This window comes from Lithobates pipiens, unplaced genomic scaffold (assembly GCF_037356315.1).
Source record: "Lithobates pipiens isolate NorthernLeopardFrog02 unplaced genomic scaffold, aLitPip1_a1.2 Scaffold_22, whole genome shotgun sequence".
Lineage (NCBI taxonomy): Eukaryota > Metazoa > Chordata > Amphibia > Anura > Ranidae > Lithobates > Lithobates pipiens.
The window spans coordinates 16,776,761-16,789,128 of record NW_027507784.1 but is presented as its reverse complement, the minus strand read 5'-3'; the positions used below and the strand labels follow the sequence as shown (position 1 = coordinate 16,789,128).

The 12,368-nt window shown below is 38.9% G+C and overlaps 1 long non-coding RNA gene across 1 annotated transcript; it reads right to left on the bottom strand.

The window, feature by feature from the left end:
- Positions 1-2,718: 2,718 nt before the first annotated feature.
- LOC143925353 (uncharacterized) lies at positions 2,719-11,553 on the bottom strand. Its single transcript, XR_013261952.1, has 3 exons — positions 11,443-11,553; positions 4,375-4,621; positions 2,719-3,414 (listed from the first exon to the last, which is right to left on the bottom strand). It is a non-coding gene; the product is annotated as an uncharacterized LOC143925353 (long non-coding RNA).
- Positions 11,554-12,368: the final 815 nt, after the last annotated feature.

The following is a 12,368-nucleotide window of genomic DNA, read 5'->3' as shown; positions in this document are numbered from 1 at the left end:
ATTAAGAAATTGCAAGAATCTGCACCTGATGATTGCAATAAAATCATGTAAAGGAACGGAGCAAAGAAGGATCAAGATGGACTTTTGTGCTGGGAAAATGGAATATGTGTCCAGCTTTAAACGGAGAAGATGATCCTGCAACTAGCCCATGGCCCGAGTCATGTAGGCCCTAAGGCAATGGAGAGGAACATACGCAAGGCTGGATGGTTTATTCGATACTCCAGAACAGCCTTTCTCAACCTTTTCAACACAGAGGAACCCTGGAAATAGTTCTCCGGTCTCGAGGAACCCCGGCTAAAAATTAGTAATCTACAACTCATGATACATTAGTGTGATGGTCAGTGGGAAGAACGGTCCTTAAACTTGTGGTCATTGGGAAGAATTACCCCCTTACAGATAGCTAAAAAGATCAATGGTGTGAGTGGGAACTTATCTGAGAGGCAGAAATTGCCCAGTGCTGAAGGAACCCCTACAACCTCTGGAGGAACCCTGGTTGAGAATCACTGCTCCAGAAATTCATTTCAAGACTCTGTTGAGGGATGCATAATCTGTACTAAACATACTAAACATCCAATTGCCAATATCAGGCCAATATCAATATGTTTTGTTGTGCGTAGACATATTTTCAAGCTGAATAGAAGCCTGACCGGTGGTTAAAGCAAATGCCAGGACAACAGCAAAGAAGCTCCTTTCTGAAGTAATATGCTCCTTTGGAGTCCTTGAAACCAAAGAGAGTGGCAGAGAAACACATTTCACTGGACAGATAATACAAATGATATGCAAGGATTTGGAAATTGAGCAGACCTTCCATGCCCCTATCATCCTCAGAGTTCAGGGAAGGTAGACACATATAGCGGAATCATTAAAGGCAGGCTAGCTAAATGAATGCAGGAAAAGAGAAGATAGGTCAGTGAAGAAACAATGGCCAGAACCTGTTGCCTCTGGTTCATTACGGCATCAGGACTAGCCCTACTTATAGGTCAGAGAACTTGAGCCCTTATGAGATTTTGTTTGGGGGCCCCCCTAAGACAGAGTTGAATTTTCCACATCAGACTGCTGTAATGTATAATGATTTTGTTTTGTTATCTGTCTAATACAAGCAACTAACTGTGATGCACAAGTTTGTTTTTGATTCAATTCCAGATCCAGATCAGGTAACCGGAACACATGATTTACAGCCAGGTGATTGGGTCCTAGTAAAAGAACATGTGAAAGTATCTTTGGGACCAAAGTTTGAAGGACCCTACCAAGTGTTCCTGACAACTGCTACAGCTGTAAAATGATGTGGATATATGTCAGCCATTGCAAGAAAGTACAGCTAATTTCAAAAGATTAATAAACTACTGTTATGTCTTTGCTTGATCTTAGCAGTCAATGCTATAGAGGAAAAATCACCTGTACAAATCACACATGCTAACAGACATGAGGAATAATTTGAGTAATTGCTAAATTACAATTCACATAGGCCAGACAGTTAAAAAAAAGGCATATACCTAGTACCTATTTACTTTCATTTTGAGTTTAAAGGATCACTAAAGGCAAACATGTTTTAAAAAAAAACAACAAACATGTTATACTTACCTCCACTGTGCAGCTCGTTTTGCACAGAGTGACCCCGAACCTGCTCTTCTGGGGTCTCGGCTCTCTCCCGCAAGGACTCCACAACTCCATGCGAGCTCCCTCGCATAGTGTGGAGTGCTTGCGGGCTCGCTCCCATGATACAGCAAGGGGCCGTAGCCACTCGCTGTATCACTCGGCCCTGCCCCCATGGCGCGCAGCGTCATTGGATGTGATTGACATCAGCACGAGCCAATGGCTGCGCTGCTTTCAATCCATCCACTCTAGCCAATCAACGGCCAGGGTGAGTGGCAAAGAGGACATCAGGGGCGAGAGTGGGACCTTTGAGGAGTCAGGTAAGTAAAACAGGGGGCTGGGGGTGCCGCCATTGTCAGATGTTTCTTCACCTTAGTGCATAGAATGCATTCAGGTGAAAAAATGTTTACCTTTACAACCCCTTTAAGTCATACAAAGCTGCCCAAAATACCAGTATGTCTAGAAATACCACAAATGTTCTATTATTGTGAAAATACATTTTATGTTAAATATAACTTAAGGCCTTTGGGAATATCCCCTTGTTTAGTAAGGGAAAGAGGTACACACTGTGACATTGCGATAGGAAATATGACAAACCCAGATTACACTTTGTTTAGAAATGGTAAATTTTCATGTTTTTTTTTGTCCTCATAGGAATCATCGTTATAGGATTGCTTGTTTGTTTTTTTGATTTTTTTCAGGTGTGCTAAATGTGAACTACAAGGCTTACTACAATGACAGTAAGAACTGAGGAAGATGACCCCAAGGAAGAGATAGAGTGTTATCTAATAGTCAGATTAGTAGATTCCTATGATGCCAAGATGGGTGATGTGAATGAGTAAAGATATGTATCACATACACCCTAAGAAGAACTTTACTCCACATAGATGTGAAGTAGTACTGTGGACCCTCTGGTATCATACTAGGTAGGGAAGATATGGTAGTGACCCCTCCATAGTGGTCAAGAGGAGGGAAATGTGTAGAATTATAGGGGCCTGATAATGTTGAGTTTATATAATATATATATATATATATATATATATATATATATATATATATATATATATATATATATATATATATATATATATATATATATATATATATATATATGAGACTATCACTTTAAGAATCTGTAATACACTTTCTTGCTTCTTCTTGGACAGAGTTTTCAGTCTATGATGACCTTCACCGTCAGATAAGAAGCAACAGTTTACTCCCTTTTTGCTCCGAGAAATGGACAGTCTTATCTAGCTGGTCTGATCCAGTACCGTCATGGTGGCGCCCATGTTTTCTTTCGCTTTCTATCAGTCACATGATGTAACCTCCCATTTAACTGTTCCTTTGCTACTAAGAAGATATGAATGCTGATTGGACTAAACTATACAATCACACCTATAACATGCCTAGAACTTATGCATATCCATACGTATATAATGTTAAACTTGATGTTTTTAAGTCAGAGAAACTTCCTTCTTCATTCGGCCCGGTAGTGCTGAATATCAGTGTGTATTGTGTCTCTCCACTTCAGTGTATACAATTAAGCACCTACTTATCTTATCTTAAGATCTGGATCTACTATCAAATCTGAATGTCTTGTTTGTAGACCTCTAAATCGGATTTAACATTGGCGAGGTTCATTTATGTTCAGCAGAGATGACAATAAGGTTCTATACTCTGATGACTTTTCCTGGTGACTGAATAAAAAGAGATTGTGGTACAAAAAATCTTTTATGTCAGGATGACTTTCCAATATCCGGATCTTCTCCTGATCACTGCTGTCCTCCACATCATCCATTACTATGATCACATTATCCTTCCCTGTAGACACACAAAGTATTAATAATAAGAGTTACATTCTTTCTTCTGTATGTACAGATCGTCATCATCATCATCATCATTTATTACAGTCACAGTCTTCTTGAAGATAAAATTGCCAATAATTTACTTCCATTGGTGGCAGTGCTAATGGGGAATCTATTGTATCCCAAGTGTCTATAATCACTGGAGCTCACAATAAAGAGTCATAGGAAGACATAATGAGGTAGTATTGGAATTAATTTGCATACTTATTTCTTTCCTAATTTTCCAGTGATATGGATCTAGTATGTTTCCACTCATTTGCTAGTCCAGGATAACATCAGCTACATATCTATTGTTTTAATATAACATTGTTTATTTTGATAACATAAAATGTTTAGATGTGTGCCCATGCAGGGCATTGGATTTTATATATTGCTGGCGGGATTTACGATCGTGCGTACGGGGCTTTAGACTGGGATGCCATTAAAGTTATTGTGTGTGTAAAGGCGGGCTTCCCAATACTTTTGGCAATATAGTTTATGTTTTTATTTCAATATTTAGTTTAGTTATTGGATCGTGATAAGTGCATTGGATTTTGTATATGAGACATTGCTTTTTAGCTACTGGATATTTCTGGATTACTCATTGGTTAATATCACTTATCACAATCCAATAACTAAACTAAATATTGAAATAAAAACATAAACTATATTGGCAAAAGTATTGGGTAGATAGGTAGCAGATGTTAGCCAGTAGTAGCAAATGAGTGGTTATATCAATAACAATAACAATAGCAATTAAAGGTAACAGGGCCCGTGTTTTTTAGATATTTAGTTAGGGTTAAAATGTTAATGTTGGGGGTGAGGCTTTCTTACCTGATTAGTGGTTGAAATGACATTAGCATGTTAAATCTTATTTGAAATTTCACTGATTGGGTGTACATATATTTAATAAATATATATATTATACAATCTTTACCAAGACGACTTCTGTACTGTTGTATCAGTTGAACATCTTTGGTATCTATTTCATTGATTTGTCCTCTCTTCTTGTTGAAGTACAAAATACCAAAAGTGCACGTCCCGGTGTTGATTGCGTCATTGCTAATATCAGAATGTCTGACATCTGAAACATGAGCCCCGAATTGATCCCAATGGAGCAGTTCTGTTATCCAGGAATAATCACTAATTGCTGATCTGGAGAAGATCCCAAGGGTGTACTTTGACTAAAATAAAGAAATGAACATACAAATATTTCTATGTATGGAAAACATTGTGTAGTCTTGTAATCCATACAAATATTTTCATACAAGAATTTTTTTTTGTTTTAATTTAAAGCGCCCCCTCCCTCGGTGCTTGCATGCAGAAGCAAACGCACACGCAAGTTGCCCCTGAAAACGTAAACAGTGTTTAAACCACACATATGAGGTATCGCAGCAATTGTTATAGTGAGAGGAATAATTCTAGCACAGGACCGTCTCTGTAACTCTAAACTGGTAACTGTTACATTTTTTTAAAGCACCTATGGAGATTTCTAAGTGCTGTAGCTTGTCGCCATTCCACGAGGGTGCCCAATTTTAAAGCGTGACATGTTAGGTATCTATTTACTCAACGTAACATCATCTTTCACATTATACAAAAAATTGTGCTAACTTTACTTTTTTTTTTTTTTTTTTAAATCGTGAATGTGTATTTTTTCCAAAACAATTTCATTTGAATGACCGCTGAGCAAATACAGTGTGACATAAAATATTGCAACAGCCACCATTGTATTTTCAGTAGTTTCAGTTTTGTAGTGTGTCTCTGCTAAAAAAATATATATAATGTTTGGGGGTTCTAATACTAATTTTAACTTGTAAGCGACAAGTTTTACGAAAAAGGCTCATGCTGCGTACACATGATCGGATTTTACGACAACAAATGTTGTATGTGAGCTTGTTGGCAGAAAGTCCAACCTTGTGCATGCTCCATAGAACATTTGTTGTCGGACTTTCCACCAACAAATGTAGGCTAGCAGGTTTTCAAATTTTCCGCCAACAAATTTTTGTTGTCGGACTTTCCCATCCTGTGTACATGATCGGAAACAAAAGTCCATGCATGCTCGGAATCAATGCTTACAAACACAACATTAGCAGAAGGAGCCCAAAGGGTGGGGCTTGACTATTGAACTTCCCTCTTATAGGCTCGCTGTACGTCTAGTACTGTCAGTACGTTCGTAATTGTTGGCCAACATTTGTGTGATCGCGTGCATGCAAGGCATCCTTCATTGACATTTGTTGCTGGAAAGTTTGAGAGCAAGCACAGCGAACATTTGTCCATTGAATAAACAAAAACAATTGTCCCTTTGGAGCATACACACGGTCGGATTGTCCAATAGAACAGGTCTGTTGGACCATTGTTGTCAAAAAGCCAAATTGTGCGTATGGGCCTTAAGTCTCACTATGAGAAAGTATTTAGCACCAATTTACATTTCAAAAGTTTCAGTGTAGCGCTTAAATAAGTTGAACAATAAATAAATACAAAGTTCATAAATGTTATTGTATAGTATAGTCTTCAAAGGAATAAAATTCATCTGTGTCAGTCCAAAGAATGAGAAAAGCAGAACATCACCAGCACCCAACAACACTGACTCTTACCATCAGTGCATTTTTATTATGCACATGGGGCACATTCCTGGACAATCAAAATTCCCCGATTTTCTCCTTATCCTGACTCAGCAATCCAATCCACAATATATTGTCAAATGGAACGTATATAGATCTTAGCTCCCCACATTCCAATAGATATATTCCCAAGTAAAAGTGTAATTGCCATCTGTTAAACTTTATTCAAATATTCTGGAAAATTCAGCAGTGGTCAGGTGACTTGAAGAACCAGTCCCCGTAACACTAATTTGGTTGCCCCTCCGAATAGGAGTCAACTCGCTTAGGTTGCTTAGGGTGACTCTGGCAGGCAGCACGGCAAAGACATCATCCCAAGAGTGGCTCAGTCTCTCCACGATCTGGTCCCAGAACTGCTTACCCACACTGTAACTTCCAATGGCACCTCGTCCTCTCTCCACACTGGCCTCAATAACTCACTGCAGACTTAGGAGATTCCCCAAATGGCTGTGTATTTCTGCCAACTCAGGCTCTGTCTTTCTCTGGCTGACAATCTTGGGCACAGTTGTTATCTCCTCACTGTCTCCCCACTGTAATGCCAGAGCCTTTTTTTTTTCCATGACTATACTGGCAGACAACAAGGTCCGCCTAATCAGATCCTCCCCTCAGACTCTTCTGCAGCAGAAAACCAGGCTCCAGTCTTTGCAATAGCTACACCAACAACAGCTTGACATAACCACCTGATTCCTCTGAATAGGATCTAATGTTAAGGCTCTATCACACCGAATAATCCAATACACATTCAGTTAGATTTAAAAGTGTGAGCCAAATTTTGGAAAGTAATTACTAAATTATACTTTACTAATAAAGATATTCATGCTGGGTTATGGAACCACGCCGGGCATTCACAAAACTGCTTATCTGATCACCTGTAGCAGGGTGAGGACGGGTTAAAGGAGATTGATTGTCAGAACCTTAGATCCTGATAGTGTGATGTCCAAGAAAGAGCATGTCTTGTTGGAAGATTAATGCCGCATACATACGACTGGACTTTCCATCAGAATAAACTCTGACGGTCTTTCCGACGGAGTTCAGATGGAGTTCCGCTGAAATGGACTTGCCTACACACGATCACACCAAAGTCCGTTCGTTTAGAACGTGATGACGTATGACAGGACTAGAAAAGGAAGTTCAATAGCCAGTAGCAAATAGCTGCCCTTGAGTCGTTTTGACCATCGGAATAGCATAGAGACAAACGGTTTTCCCAATAGGAATTGATTCAGTCGGAAAGATTTAAAACATGTTCTATTTCTAGGTCCGTCAGACTTTTTGAAAAAAAAAAGTCCACTGAAGCCCCACACACTATCGGAATATCTGATTAAATGATTCCGCCTGACCTTTTTTGCCGGAAAGTCCGACCGTGTGTATGCGGCATTAGTGATCACGATGGTGATGAGAAAGTGATGATAATTGATGGAGTGTGTGAGTGATGATCTGTGGAATGTGTTTATTCCTCTCTGAACTTTATATTTTTATTTCCAAAAGTCCTTTATTTAAGGACTAGCCTAGAAGTACATAGAGTGATATAGATTCAATGGTTGTTTGGATATGTGGAGAGGTTGAGTCGTGTTCAGAGGTCTCTCAGAGAATCACTCTTGCTTTGTTGGGCCTCACCAAAGTGAATGTCATATCTTTTTTAATCTTTATATAATCATGTTTGTTCTGGATATTACAATATATTCATTCTCATAATACCTTCTTACATGATTATTAGATACGCAAGCTCCTGAAGAAGCGCACTCATGCGCATAATATGTGGAGTCCTTCTCTGAGAGACCTCTGAAAATGACTCAACCTCTCCACTAATCCAAACAAACATTGGATCTATATCACTCTACGTATTGTTACATGTGGTGTGTATATATATATATATATATATATATATATATATATATATATATATTAGAGGTGGTATGAGTGTCCTTGAGGTCACTCAATTATATGTTTCTTAATGTGTTTGTATACAATGGTTTTAACTTTATCCTAATAAAAATTTTCAATTTTTTACCTAATATACACATGTGCCTATAAAGTCCATGTTTCTTCACTAATGCTGCATACACAGGACCAGACTTTTCGACGGACTAAGTCTGACGGTTTTCCCGACAGACTTTCGGCGGAGTTCCGACGGACTTTCCGAATGAACGGACTTGGTCACACACAATCACACCAAAGTTCCGACGGATTCGAACGTGATGACGTACGACCGGACTAGAATAAGGAAGTTCATAGCCAGTAGCCAATAGCTGCCCTAGCGTCAGTTTTTGTCCATCGGACTAGCATACACACAAACTGATTTTTTGACCGGACTCGAGTCCGTCGGAAAGATTTGAAACATGTTTTAAATCTAAAATCCATCAGATTTTTGGACAGCAAAGGTTCGATGGAGCCCACACATGATTGAATTGTCTGCCGGATTCGTTCCGTCGGACCTAGTCAGTCGAAAAGTCCGGTCGTGTGTACGTGGCATCATTCTTTCTATACTTCTATATGTTAACCTAATGTTTGTTTACGTGTTGACTGTAGCTCCCCACCAGATGGCACTGTAAGACTAGGAATTCCTATTTTAGGTATTCTGGTGAATTGGATTTATGCAATTATCTGGGACCATAATATTGTTTTTATCCCTGGGTTAAATCTATATACAGTTTATCAGTCCATAATAGAAAGTGTTCCTGGTATGGATCATTATGTTAACCACTTGACCTCCTGTCTAGATTTTACACCCATCATCGCTAGGGCATTTTTTTTTTTGCTTCTTGGCACATCACTAATTTAACTGCCAATCACTCACTGTACCCAAATAATATTTATATTATTATTTTTTTTCACACAAATAGAGCCTTCTTTTGGTGGCATTTGATCACTACTGAGTTTTTTACTTTTTTTATATAAACAAAAAAAAACAAACAATATTTTTTACTTTCTGTAATAAAACAAACAGTATCCATATAAGAAAAAAGCGAAAAAATCGAATAAATTTAGGTCAAAATGTCTTCATGTCTTTTGCATGTGGTAGTTTATCTAGCCTATGTTGTTAGGAATTTTAAAATGCATTTTGTCTGTTCATTTTATATTGTTGTATCAATAAACAATTATATTTAAAGATTGTGTATATTGTTTTGCCTAAAAAGTCCATTTAGAATTCACTTCCCCTAATATATCTCCAATTAAGGACGTGGCGCTGGTGATAATTGTTTTGCATCCACAGCACCACCTTGTGGCAATGCTTCCCTTTGAAATGTACACATAAACTTAAGAACAAAAGATGATTTTTTTTTATTTTTTTATTTTAAAAGATAACCAGCAACAGGGACAATAATTTGATTGTAGAGGAGTATATAATGTACAACAAGGTATATAGAGTGCAGCATAAGAAAAGCAGATCTCAGCATGCAGAACAAAACAATGTCTTACAGACCCCAGATCCCTCCAAAAAATAATAATAATACCTGACACGTGACTATTGCTGTCACAAGGGATATTTACATTCTGTGTAAAACCAATAAAAGTGATTAAAAAAAGTAATAGGACAGTACACAAATGAAAAAAATGAAAAAATAATAAGATTTTTTTTTAAAAGAATGTAAAGTGCCCCATCCCTTTTGTAAGCAAACGCATATGTAAGTCGCCCCCGTAACGTAACATAAACAGTGTTTAAACCACACATGTGAGGTATCGCCGCAATTGTTATGCCCTGAACACACGGTCGGACATTCCAAAGAAAAAATCCATCTGATTTTTTTATGACGGATGTTGGCCCAAACTTCTCTTGCATACACACGGTCGCACAAAGTTGTCAGAAAATCCGATCGTTCAGAACGAGGTGACGTGCAACACGTACATCAGAACTATAAAGAGGCCAGTAGCCAATAGCTTTCGTCTCGTAATTTATTCTTAGCATGCGTGGCACTTTGTCCTTCGGAATTGTCTACACACGCTCGGAATTTAAACAATCTGATTCTGATCCAGCTCTCAAACTTTGTGTGTCGGAGATTCCGAGGGAAAAAGTCCAATGGAGCCCACACACGATCAGATTTTCCGACAACACGATACGATCGCACATTTTCCGTTGGAAAGTCCAACCGTGTGTACAGGGCATTAGAGTGAGAGCAATAATTCTGGCACTAGACCGCCTCTAAACTGGTAACCATTAAAAAAATTTACAGCGACGTCTATGGAGATTTCTAGGTACCGTAGCTTGTCGTCCATTCAACGAAGGTGCCCAATTTTAAAGCGTGAGGCATGTTAGGTATCTGTTTACTCGGTGTAACATCATCTTTCACATTTTTTTAAAAAATTGGGCTATCTTTACTGTTTTAAAAAAAAATATATATATATTTATGAAAGTGTATTTTTTCCTCAAAAATGTTGTTTGAAAGACCGCTGCACAAATACAGTGTGACATAAAATATTGCAACAACCACCATTGTATACAATTCACCATTGTATATATATAATGTTTGGGGGGTTCTAAGTAATCTTTTAGCAAAAAATGCTGATTTTAACTTGTAAGCAACAAGTGTCAGAAAAAGGCTTGTGCTGCATACACATGGTAGGAATTTCCAACAACAAATGTTCGATGGGAGCCTGTTGTCGGAAATTCCAACCGCATGTAGGCTCCATCGGACATTTGTTGTCAGAATTTCCGACAAACAAAATTTGAGATCTGGATCTCATATTTCCCAACAACGGAATTCCAATCATGTGTACACATTTCCGGCGCACACAATTCCACGCATGCTCGGAATCAAGCAGAAGAGCCGCACTGGCTATTGAACTTTTTTTCTCGGCTCGTCGTACGTGTTGTAGGGTCACCGCATTCTTGACTTTCGGAATTTCTGACAAGATTCGTGTGACTGTGTGTACGCAAGACAGGTTTGAGCCAACATCCGTCAGAAAAAAAAAACATGGATTTTGTTGTCGGAAAATCCTATCATGTATACAGGACATTCATCTTCAAGTGGTTAGGGCATGGAGTGGAAGCATCATTCAGTACACTGTGACTGATGGCACCATAAGTCTCACTAGGAGAAAGTTAGCACCAATGTACATTTAAAATAACATAAGTGCAACAATTTAGATTTATGGAGCATTCTGAATATTTCCATACAGCTATCTACATATCTCTCTCTCTACATCACATGTGAACACAGTGGACAATGGGCAGTGTTGGTTGTCTTGATGAGATTAGTTTGAGGTGTTTCTGAGATCATTCAGAATTCATTGGCCAGTACACACCCTGCAGTTGACATGCTTCAGGTCATGCGTGCATATAGGGCTATATAGAGGCAAACAAATTAATCCCAGACCTAACAATTAAATTATAGGAAAATTGGAGCAGATAAGGCGGAATGAGGTATAGATAGGAAGTAGACTTTACTTACCCGGTATGCAAAATTCCCAGTGGCCTGATGAAGAAATAAAGGTGAATTGGTGATCAGGATTATAGTATAACCAAAGGCAAAACTAAATAAAGTATTTTCATTATATAACTATGTGGTTGCTGTGTGAGACTGGAACGATCCCACAATGGAAAAAATATGAGTAAATGTGAGAATTAGTGGTCCAAAAGTGAGAGAGAAAAACATTTCCTTAGTGTAGGGAAACAGACAGAGTAACCAACACAAATGAACCACACACAGTCTTATGGAGCACTAATATAACTTGTAGGGATGGCCGAACGGTTCACCCGGCGGTCGTTTCGCGGCGAATTTCAGCTGTTCGCCATCCGCACGATCGGCAGACTATTGCCGCCGTTCGCCCGGCGTACTTCCGTGTTTACAGTGTAAAAGAACTTTGACCTATGATGACACATCCATCATGGGGTGCAGGACAGCCAATTGAGACATTACAGCACATGGACACTTGGACATTCCCCCTAACTTATAAATACACCCGATCCGGCGGCCATTTTACATTCTTTCTTCTGTCACTATAGGGAGAGGTTGCTGTGTGGAGCAGGGAGAGACTGACCCAAATCGCTAGCTATTTGGTACACAAAAGTTCTTTTCAGGACCGGTATAGGTGTTAGGTGTAGTTCAGGATATAGGTTTGAGGCACTGCTGTGCTACTGATTGTTGCAGCAGCCTGTCTTTTGTCAGTAAAGAGAGAGGGACAGGACGCTGTGTGCAGCAGGGACAGTCAGTTTAATCACTAGCTGTTACTATTAGGTCCACAAAAGTCCTTTTCAGGACTGGTATGGTAAAGTAGTACAGGATAGAGTTTTGAGTGCTATTCAAGTTATTGTTCCAGCAGCCTATGTTTGTCAGTTTAAATAGGGACAGGCAGGAAGTTGTGTGTGAGGCAGTGA